Raw genomic sequence first — 11,670 nt, forward strand, 5'->3', positions numbered from 1 at the left:
AATATTGAATTGTCTTTTTAATTTATCTTAGAAAATCATAATGGAATTTTTTTTGTCCTGTTTGTATTCATTTGTTGTTTTGTTATTGTTGTTGCATTTTTCAACGACAAGGTGTTAGATGTGTAGTAATTCGTATTTGATTTTTGTCATTTTTTTTTTGTCATTTTCTCTGTCATTTTCATTATCATTTGACACTTTCACACATTTTGATCATCAAAATGTGATAATCGATGATAGCCGAAAGATTTTGTTTTTGTTTTTTCGTTCGTTCGGAAAAAATGATTCATTTTTTCTTGGTTATATGAAGAATGTTTAGCAAGCAAAAATTACCTTACCTTACTTTACCTTTTTAACACAATCATTCATTTATTCAAACATTTTTTCTTCTTCTTCTATCATTTTCACACACACACACTTTCACAAATAAACATCTAAAGCGGCAAAATTATATGACAGCCTCCGGCCTTCCATGAACCATCATCATCTTGATCAAAAATCATTGAATCCTTTGCGATTGAAATTGAGACCAAAACGAAAAAAAAACAAAACAAACGAAAAAAGTATTTCGAATAATTAATTAAACAATCTGGCATATGATATGGCATTTTTGATCAGTAGAAACAAACAAACAAAAAATATGATGAATTAAAAGTCAATAAGAAAAAAATGGATGAAAAAGAATCAAATTCACAAGATTGGCCAACAACAACAACAACAAGATAAATCAACGACAAATCTGATTTTTTTTTTTTGGAAGGGGGAGAAAGAGAAGAAAAAAAAATGCCGAAATACAAATATATTCATCACAAGTAAAGTTGAAGAAATCAATATTAATTATAGCCATTTTTTGTTTCATATGTCTAAATATTAAATGATTCAATTTCCGATCAACAAATGTCAGTTTATAATATCAATAAACAGTTAAAACAAACAAACAAACAACGAAAGATCAGTTTATATTGATCATTTGCTTTCCATCATAATCCATCACTGGGTTGTTCATTCAATCTATGATCAATGATAATAAATCAAATGTTTGTCTGTTCTTGCTTCAAAGGGTGAGATTAGAAAAATTTCCATTTATTGTCAAACTTATATTGAAATGGCTAAAATGTGATTGTCATCATTATCATTTTATATATTGTCAAAAATTGTCCACAAACACATAATATGGACTAGTTTTTGCCAGGTCAATCATGTTATATAGATTTTTATCAATCATAATCCAAATGGAAAAAAAATGAATGAATTTTTCATTTTGGATAGGAAACAAATCAGAACCAAAAAAAAAAACAGTTTCGTTTTCAAATCATAATGACATTCGTTGCTTTGGTAACAAAGTTGTTGCTTGCATATTTTCTAAGAAAAAACAAAAAAACAAACAACAAAAAGCCGAAAAAATGCAATAATCAACATATGGTAAGATTTTTTTTTTCGGGTGTTTTAAAAACAATAGAATCAATCATTATCATTTTGTGAAAATATAAAACTTGATCTAAGTGATTAAACATATTTGTGGAAAGTCTAAAGTCCACCAATGTTTTCGTCACTACAAACACTGTTCAAAGTCTATTTGATAAAATGGCCTCTTGTTCAATATTTGTGACCAAGAACAACAAAAACAACGAAAAGCTCGACAGAATGGGATTTGCCAACTGGAAAAAAATAAACTACTTTCAAAATCTAATGACCAGAATGAATGAATGAATGCAAAGCAAAAAGCAACAAAAACAAATAAGCAAAAAATGTGTCCAGATGTATGTCGTTTGAAACAAAAGAACTAAAGTCTAAAATGGCTAATTAAATTCGTCAAAGAAAGAAAAAAAATCATTCTCGTTCTATATATATTAGATCACCATTGATACAAAGTACTAAAGTTTTTTTCTGTTGTTGTTGTTTTTGGTAAAAATAAAAAAAAACGTAAATCCATCAAGGCCAGATTGACCTAGAACTGAAAAAAAAAGAATAACGATAGAAAAAAATTCATCATGTAAATGTCATCTATCGTTGTCGTTGTTGTTGTTGGGTGATCGATGACTCGGTTTCTTTTCTATTTCTTTTTCGGTTCGATTGGATTTTGGTTTTTTTTACCCCACAGAAAAAAAAATTCACATAAAAATGCCATATGACTTTGGAAAATGAAAAAAAAAGGATAAACGATTTTTCTACTTCGGAATATCGTTTGATAATGGAACGAAATCGCCAAAATCAATTTCCAACAAAAACAACCTTTACCTGTTTGTTTACTTGAATGATGAAAAATTGATGAATGAATAACACATACAGGACAAACATAACACAATTGATTCAATGGAAAAAAGTTGAAAATTTTTCCGGAAATGGTAATTATTCATATATACCACACACACGCACAAACACAAATATTATTTTCAATAAAAAAAGAATAAAATTGACAATTGTAAATGATCGGTGAAATATACAGGTTTTTTACACAAAATTCAGGTTAAAGATTGAATAGAACAACAACAAGAAGATAAACAAAACAAAACATTTCAAAGAAAGTTTTTTTGAAAGATAAAGATTTATATAACACACACACACCTACACTAATAAGCACACACAGAAACCATATAAAGAATTTGTAATAAATTCTGTTGCAATCGAACAATGAAAGTTTGAAAAAAGTATGAGATTTTCAAAATGGATGAATGAATAATCCGAATGTTGCGCACGTTGCGGAACTATGCGGTACAATTTTTTTTTGTTTTTCTGTGAACAAGCATCTAAATGAAATGGAACACAACTCTCTCTTTTTCTCTCCTTATTTTTTCCAATTCAATTTTTTCACTGTATGTGATGTATCCACTACCGAATGAATATATGTGTCATTCATATGTTTCCAAACCACTACTACCACCGATATTCATTGGATATCAACAATTTTATCCAAATAAAATATCTATGTATGATTAACAACGTATAAACAAAATGTATATCGTGGGCGGGAAGATTTTCATTTTCGTTTTGTTTTCCATTTTTTTCGTATTTGTTTTTTGTTTTTGTTTTTTTGTTTGCTGACCTGCTCTTATCATTCATTGTAAATCTTCATCCTTTTCTTCATCATTGAATTATCGATTGGAATCATCCATTCAGAGAGAGAGATGCTTGTGTTTCTGATTTGATATGACAATGATATTGTGTGTGTGTCGGTGTGCCTATCTGTATGCTTACGCGCCTGTTCTCTTTCTATTGTCTTTTTTTTTCATTCGTTCATTACAATGCTTATTAAACACATAAACACAAACACACACATCAAGGTTTACGCCATTCGGGCGTCATTTAATGGACATAAACACACCAACACACAAAACACATACAACGAATACAATACAATATTGAGAGGAGTCATTGTGGGCACTACCTTTTTTTTCATATATACAAAAAATTTTCATTATTATCATTATTATCATTTTTTACCATTGTGTTATGCCGTTCCCCCTGAAACAAAAACAAAAAAAATCATTTATTACTCTTTATCTGTATGTGATGCGCCTTTCGCCTTGTTTCAAATAATAATAAATCAGAAAAAAAACAACAATGATTACAGTGTGTGCAAGGATGATGATGATGATGAACCAATCATAAATAATGATTATGATTTGAACATTTTAACAATAGGAAAAAGAAAAATGGGCAGGCGCCATCACGCCAATGATTCATTGTTTGTTGTTAATCTACAAATTGAAAAATAGGCGTGCCAATTGATGGATTTTTTTTTTGTTTGGATAATTTGGAGAACACCTATTTGGTGTATGATGAACAAAACATAAATGAAAAATCAAACATCCAAAGGTTAAAGGTTATTCTGGTTTACAAAAACAAAAATTCAATTCTTTTAAAATTGATAATGATGATTATCAGTATCAATAAAGATTGAACAGATTGTTGATATACAATGGTTATAATTATTATATTCATACAAATGAATAGACAATATATTTTATTTGTATCAATCTGATTATGACATCATCAAAAGATCGATAAACAAACAAACAAACAAACATAATAATGACATTATATGGGCTGACCAATGTTCCATTATCGTTTCATTCATTCATTTCATTTCATTTTATTTGAAAATCTGTCAGTCCAAAAAACATAGGCCATCCATATAATTTATCATTTGCACTCTTAAATTATTGTGTCCATCATATATCAAATGATTTTGTTTGAATCAATTAAAAATTTCAATTTAAAAAAAGAAAAAAAAACAAATGTTGACAGGACTAACAATTTGATGATGATGATGATGATCTCCTTAGTTTCCAAAATACTTGTTGAACATCATCATTATTATACGTAGTAAGGTTTGTTTTGTTTATTCACATTTCAAATTTGGCATATATCAATGATCAGTAGCTGATGATCGAATAATTAGAATAGACAACAGAACCACCAAATCATCATTATTTTCTTGTTGTTGTTGTTTTTGCAATGAATGTTTGCATCCATTCAACAAATAACGCGTGTCCAGTCTTTGGACAAAATAAACAAAGTTGTCAAACGTAGAAAAACAAATCTTCATAATCAAAATCCGAAATAAGAAAAAAAATTAAATCAATGAGACTAAATGTAAATTCATTCATCATTATTATCCGGGCTGACATTATTTGCAGAAAAAAAAAGATTGTCGGCTTGTTTGAAATCCTTGGAAAATCCTTACAAATTGAATTTTTGAATCAGAAAAAAAATGTAGAAGAAAAATTATTAATAATTTTCGTAATCTGTCGTACGGTAAAATGGATATAAATGATGATGATGATGAAGAAAAAGATGAATGAATTTTTTTTTCTTCAATCTCCCTTCCAATATCACCTATAGCACGAGTAATTAAATTCGAATTCAAACACGATGATGATGATGATGATGCTTTGCGCGACTCTTTTCAATGATTGATTTTACCTTAATACGATGTGAACCCAGAAAAAAAAGATTGGAAAAGATTTCAAATGACAGCCAGAAAAAGAAAAAGAAATCGAACATGATTTATTGTTGTTGATGAACATTGGGTTGTCATTTCTATAGATGGATTTTACCAGTGCGAGTGAGATGAGAGAGAGACAGATTTTCTGACCACTTGAATGGATTTTGATGATGATGATGATGATAATTTACTTTATTTTCAATTTGAACTTCAATCATAATCATCATCATTTTAGTAAAGGATTTTCACCAAAAACAACAACAACAAAAATCTAACCAATCACTTCTACTCTTTCACCATTCATAAATTCTGAATTACAAAAAAAAATCACTTACGAAAACAACAACAACAACAACAACAAAAAATATTTATCCAAATTATGTGAATGGATTATGATGTCATCCATGATGTTCATTTGTACTCTCGTATGTCATTTCATTTAACCGGGTTTCTAAAATCTAAAATAACCAACACAAATATTACTACCATCATCATCATCATCAAATGATGTATCGAAAAAGAAAACGAAAATCTGATTTTAGTTCATAAGAAGATTTGAATTGTACGTTTTGGACAAAAAAAATGTTCTCATTAAATTGAATGAATGAATGAATGAAAAAGATGATAACAAACGAAAATCTCAATGTGTTTTCAATTGACACACACAGCAAATAATTTGATTCAAATGGACATTCAAATCTTGATGCTTATGCTGATGTTGATAATAATTAACAATGACAAGTGTCATTATATAAGAATGAAATGAAAGGATTGAAATTAAATTTTCAATAATCATTATCATCATCATTATCATCATAAATATGAATCTTAAAAAAAATCTAAATTCAGCATATGGAGCATGCATATGATGAATTATTGTGATTTTCATATGAAAACAACACGTTGACATATGAAAATCACAATAAGATGACCACCACCACACTTGTAATGTCCGAAATATGTGTGTCTTTTTTCAAATGCCATTTTTCACTCGAATCAAACGACGAAAAAAAATATAGATATTTTCCAAGGAATAATGACAAAAATAAATAATGATTTTTCTTTTCTTTCTTTCTTTTTTTTCGATGGTGGACAATATTTTATCATCATCATCATCATCGGTATCAGCATCAACCATGGTTATGTCACCATTCAGTTTCGGTTGTCTAGTTTTTTCTTTTTTTTTTTTTTTGGGTAGAAATAGATTTTCTTTTTCTTCTTCTTTCTATCTTTATATTCAACCAAAATTATCATCCATAATCATTATTCATTCAATAAAAAAAATGTGATTTCAAAAACTTTTCTGAATTTCAAATGTACATTTTATTATTATTATTATTATTGGATAGATAAATTCAATCTTGATTCAGATTTGATCTTTCTTTCTTTCGTTTTGAATATTATCATTATTACCTTTTTTTTTGAATTGATAAACTTGATGAATTTTCTTTCGTGAATAATAATGAAATAACAAAAAAACATTTCGAAAATACAAATGATGCGCAAAAAAAGTCCGAAATGACAAATAATATGGATTTTGTGTTTAAAGCGAAAACAATTCGAAATTAATCTATTTTAGTTTCGGTTTTCAAATACGAGAGAAAATTTTTTTTTGTTTTTTCCATTTGGAAATGAATGAATTTTGATCATTTTCCTCATCAAACTAAAATATTTTTTTGCTATGTATGTTTAACTCATTAATTTCAATTCATTTCGATTGATGTATCCATGTAGTGATGGAATGAATGAAAGGAAGAAAAGAAAAAAATTTAAATTTTTTTTCCAATTTTGAACTAAAACCGTATTACACAAGTGTGGGAAAATGTATATATCTTGTTTACCTGTAAAAATAAAAACAGAAAAAAATCTTTGCACTTTGTCAACTTTCATATATTGGATGCAGATAACAAATGGGAAAGGATTCTGATTGAATAGGCCTTTGAATGGTAAAAAGAATCTAATCATAGTTTTTTGTTGTTGTTTTTGTTTTTTCGGGTCGGTACATTTCATTATGTCAAATTTGATTTTTTTTTCAAATTAATTGAAAAAAAAAATTTATCTTGACAGATCAAAAAAAAAAACAAGAAAACAACCCGGTTGTGATGGCCAAAACAACCAAACAACCAAACAACAAAAACATTGAATAATATCAATCTACAAAATGGCATTTCATTTCTCAAAGATAAAATTCTTTTTTATCAGTTTTTTTTTGTCCTTAAAGGTGTGTAAATTCGTTGGTTTCGATAAGATTCAATATCTCCCTTATTGAATATTCATGTGTTAATATCAATATCTATCCAAAATGGTCATTGTTTGTTTTTTTTTTTTTTTTTTGGTTTGTCCAGTTTCTTTTTTCTTCCAAAAAAAATATCCAATTTTCGATTTCAAACATCTAAAAGTACCTGAGTCTTGTTTTTTGATCTTGTCTTGATTATTCCTATGTGTGTTTTGTATGCAAAAAACAGCAAAAATTAAAGATCATCATTGTCTAGACACACACACACACACACATATATGGTCGGTTATTATCATTATTGGTCAACGAATTATAATTGTACAACAACAACAACAACAACAACAATAAAACGTAATAACATTTAGAAAACAGCAAACAACAACAACAACAAAGCAATTTCAGTGCCAATTGAACATTGTCATAATGAATGTCATTCTCTCATTCGGTCACTGACCAAATATTAGATTTTGAGAATTCGTTTTTGCCTAATTTTAACCTTCAGGGCGTTCATTGTTGTTGTTCATTTACAGTTTGTTGTTGTTGTTGTTGTTCTATTTTAGATTAGACAATATTGACCAAAATTGATTTTTTTTTGTTGAAAATCATTATCATTTGATGATCTAAGATGTTGTTGTTGATGATGATGATGATGATGATGGTGGTCTTTTGATTATTTGTTACAATAGTTTTTTTTGTTGGTTCTGTTTACAATTATAATTAGAAATTATCTGGATAGACTGATATGGCCTTTTAGTGAAAAAATTGTCATAAATTACCATTCTTGGTATTACAGAAAAACAATTCCATAGCAATAAAAATCAACAAAATAACAACAGCAAAAATATTTCCAAAAAAACCAATGAGATTATATTTAGATAACAAATTAACAAATGTAGATAACATTTATTTGTTGTTGTTGTTGATGATTGACATGAAATAGAAGGCGGTAACAGCATTTTTTTTCGTTGTTGTTGTAAATGTATTATCGATAACGGGCGTCAATAATGGTGGTGGTTGTGTGTTAAACAAACAAACATATACCGTTGTTTTATTTCGATGTATAATTAACCATTTTGAATCCAATCACACACTATATTGAATGATGATGTTTGATGATTGAAAAAAGACAAAGACGTATGGAATGTTTCATGCGTATCTACATGTAACAAAATGAAATATTAATTAGCAATTTATTCAGTTAATTTTTTTTGGCTCTTTAATTGATTAAAAGTGTAAGTTTTTTTTATCGAACTATCGATATGAAAGGAATGCGATGATGATGATGAAATCATCAAACAAAAAAGCGAGTTTTTTTTCACTGCCTGATATTTCAACAAAGCAATGATTGAAAAAAAACATCATTATCATATCCAGGATATTAATAATGATGATTTACAAGAAAAGCAAAGTAAAAAAATGTCTGCAAAAACAAACATTTGATAATCATAATTTGATTCGAACAAAAAAAAAGAAAGATTAGAAATTCAATTTAGAAAAAATCAAATTCAACATAATAAAACAAAACAATTCAATGATGTTTTGCAACCATCATTCAGCAAAAAATACGGTAGCCAGATTATATTAACCATCTAATCGTTTCAATCATCTTCATTGGTTTTGATTCAATATTTCATATTTTTGTTTTTTTTCCATATGAATAAATGAACAGAAAAAAAATTAACACCATCACATTAAAAAAAACCAGAAAATGGAAATAAATTTCGTTTCCAGTTGATGAAAGAAAGAGAATGAAAACTGCCATTATCATTAATTGAAGGTGTAAATTTGATGATGATGATGATCATCATCATCATCATAACTACCTGATACATGATGTTCTGTATATGATACGAAAACTATTTCAGCATATCATAATAAAAACATTTTGCACACACTTTGTTTTATTTTCGTTGTTGTTGTTGTTGTTGTTATGGCTCGTGGGCAATCATTTTCATCATCATAATAATAATCATCAACAACAACATTGAATCTACCTGAATAAACGATCGAAATGTTTGAAATGAACAAAAAAAATAACAAAATTTATTTGAAATAATAATTTCATTTGATGCTTTTGTATAAATAAAATGCCGTTCATGTTGTTTTGTTTTGTTATTTTGTTTTGGTTGAATAATGATAACCAAAATTTTTGTTTTTGTATTCGATCATCATTTTGTTTCAAGAATAATGTTAGCGGAAAAAAAATTCGTTCGATTTTGCAAAACGTTCGAATTACCGGAAAACTTCCAATTTTTTTTTCGGAATTCAATGACGTTTTTGAATGATGTTCATAAATTGAGGTGTTCCTGTATTAACCAAATTCTCTAAATTCAAACATGGATCATTCACAAACCATGTTTTCAATGGAAAAAAAAACAACAAACTGAGCAAGCTTTGTTATTTCTAATTTTCCTATTCCTATTCGAAAGATTTGTAAATGGATTTTTTTAAAGAAGGTAAAACTATTATTATTAACATTAACATTATTAATTATATGGTTCACACCTTTTTTTGATGGCAACCATCATCATCATTATCATTTATGCCACAAAGATTCATTCATACTTTCATTCATTCATTTATTTATTGAATGATCGGCAAATATTAGATCAAAAAAAAACGACTTGACTAAACTAAAAATTGATCGATCCATTTGATTAAATGATGTTTATGATAATGAATAAAAAACAAAAAGTTTCAATGAAGAAGATTTGGCTGTACTAAAGATGATTGATGAAATCTTGAAAAAACAAAACAACAACAATTTTACATTATTGATATCGATTGCTTCAAGTATTATTTTGTTTCCATTAACCCCTATATATTATAATCGAAGGAAGTATTCCAGTGAGAAAAATTGAATATTAAAAAATAAAAATGAATTCATTTTTGTTTTTTGATTTAATTATGGAAAACATTATCAGTGGCAGCAACAGTATAATATGAAGTGATAATTGTTTTCACACACAATCATTTATAATAAGAGTTTCAACTCAACTAAAAAAAAACATTAACACACACATTTCCCCTTGTAATAATTATTATTATCATCATCGAAAATCGGTTGACCATAGTCATGTTTTTGTTCATATTTTATTCATAATTATTTTTTGTTTTCGCTTCTGTATCGTTTACATATTCATAAATCTTTCCAGCAATCAATGTATAGCCCGGTAACGACATTGGATTGTTTGTTTGTTTGCTTTCAATTCACTCTTTTATCAACAACAACAAAAAAAATGTGATAATTAAATTAATAGTTTTCATAGAAAAAACAACCAATCGATAATTCAATGAACAATTTAACCTAATTTTTTTTGTTGTTGTTGATATAATGGCCTATAGGAACTATATAAAGGGGAGAGAGGAAAAAATTTATTAAATATTTTCGAAACGAAAAAAAATACCATTATAATCGTCGTCATTGGCAACCTTATAATTAAATATTTGCAAAACATTTATTTACAAACATCATTTTACACAAATAATATTGATGCCACCATCTTTGTTATTCTCGTACAACAACAACATCTTCTTTTCTTTTCTTTATCATTCAAAGTAATAGGTATTAATTATCCAATTCTGATTGATTGAAAGTATTTAAGTTTTTTTTTGTTTGTTTATTCAGATTAGAAAATCAAATCAAATTGATTCATTCATCCGTTTTTCGTATATAGAGCTACCACTTTTTTAGTATCAAACATCATTTTTATTGAGAAAAAAAATCTCCACCATCAACAACAACAACATTGAGATTCTAATCAACCGGATCAATATGGGACGCCTTCATATGAATGGTAGAAATGGTTTGAAGTTTGAAAACTAAAAACAAGATCATTAAATTGATACAGATCAATCCATAGTGTGTAATGAAACAAAAATTATCAGTTTTACAAGAAGAAAATAAAAACATTCATTCATTGTAGCAATCAAACAAACGAACGAATCAATTTAAGTTGTAAATTTTCTTTTTTGATCTTGTGACATGTTTCATGTTGTTTATTTGTGTTGGGTTGTTGCATCCAACCAATATTCTCATTTTTCAATGCATTTTTCTTCTGTTTGAAATTCATTTTAGTCAAGATTTCACACATTGAGATTATTAACATGTTAAACAAAAAAATCACTGAATTGAATTAATTCAAATTACATATAACCCGGCACACAGAAAAAGATTATGTAAATTTTTTTTGGTCTTGATAAAATTGGTTGTTCGAAAATTTGTTACAAGAATTGATTATAATCTGAATATATTCAATCGGTTTGGTTATATATGATTATTATCGTTTCTGTTGTTCAAATCATCATCATTATCATTATTTTTTATGAAGATGTTTTTCTGCAATGTGATTAACCTTTGGACATTTATTATCCGTTTTGTTGTTTTGGTTTTTGGCTTGCTTGTTTGATACATGGATGTTATTTTTTTCTGCTGATTAACCCGTCTGTGGCTAAAAAATCAGGATCCTGATGGCGATGATGATAGCGC

General features: G+C 27.5%; 1 long non-coding RNA gene across 1 annotated transcript; it reads left to right on the top strand.

Annotated features, from left to right (window-relative positions):
- Positions 1-9,694: 9,694 nt before the first annotated feature.
- On the top strand, positions 9,695-11,123 carry LOC142645268 (uncharacterized). Its single transcript, XR_012846415.1, has 2 exons — positions 9,695-10,746; positions 10,810-11,123. It is a non-coding gene; the product is annotated as an uncharacterized LOC142645268 (long non-coding RNA).
- Positions 11,124-11,670: the final 547 nt, after the last annotated feature.

Source organism: Dermatophagoides pteronyssinus, unplaced genomic scaffold, assembly GCF_027571235.1.
Source record: "Dermatophagoides pteronyssinus isolate colony J.1.1.1.1 unplaced genomic scaffold, Derpt_VIB-CSIC_2022.12 sq0009, whole genome shotgun sequence".
In the NCBI taxonomy this organism is placed as follows: Eukaryota; Metazoa; Arthropoda; class Arachnida; order Sarcoptiformes; family Pyroglyphidae; genus Dermatophagoides; species Dermatophagoides pteronyssinus.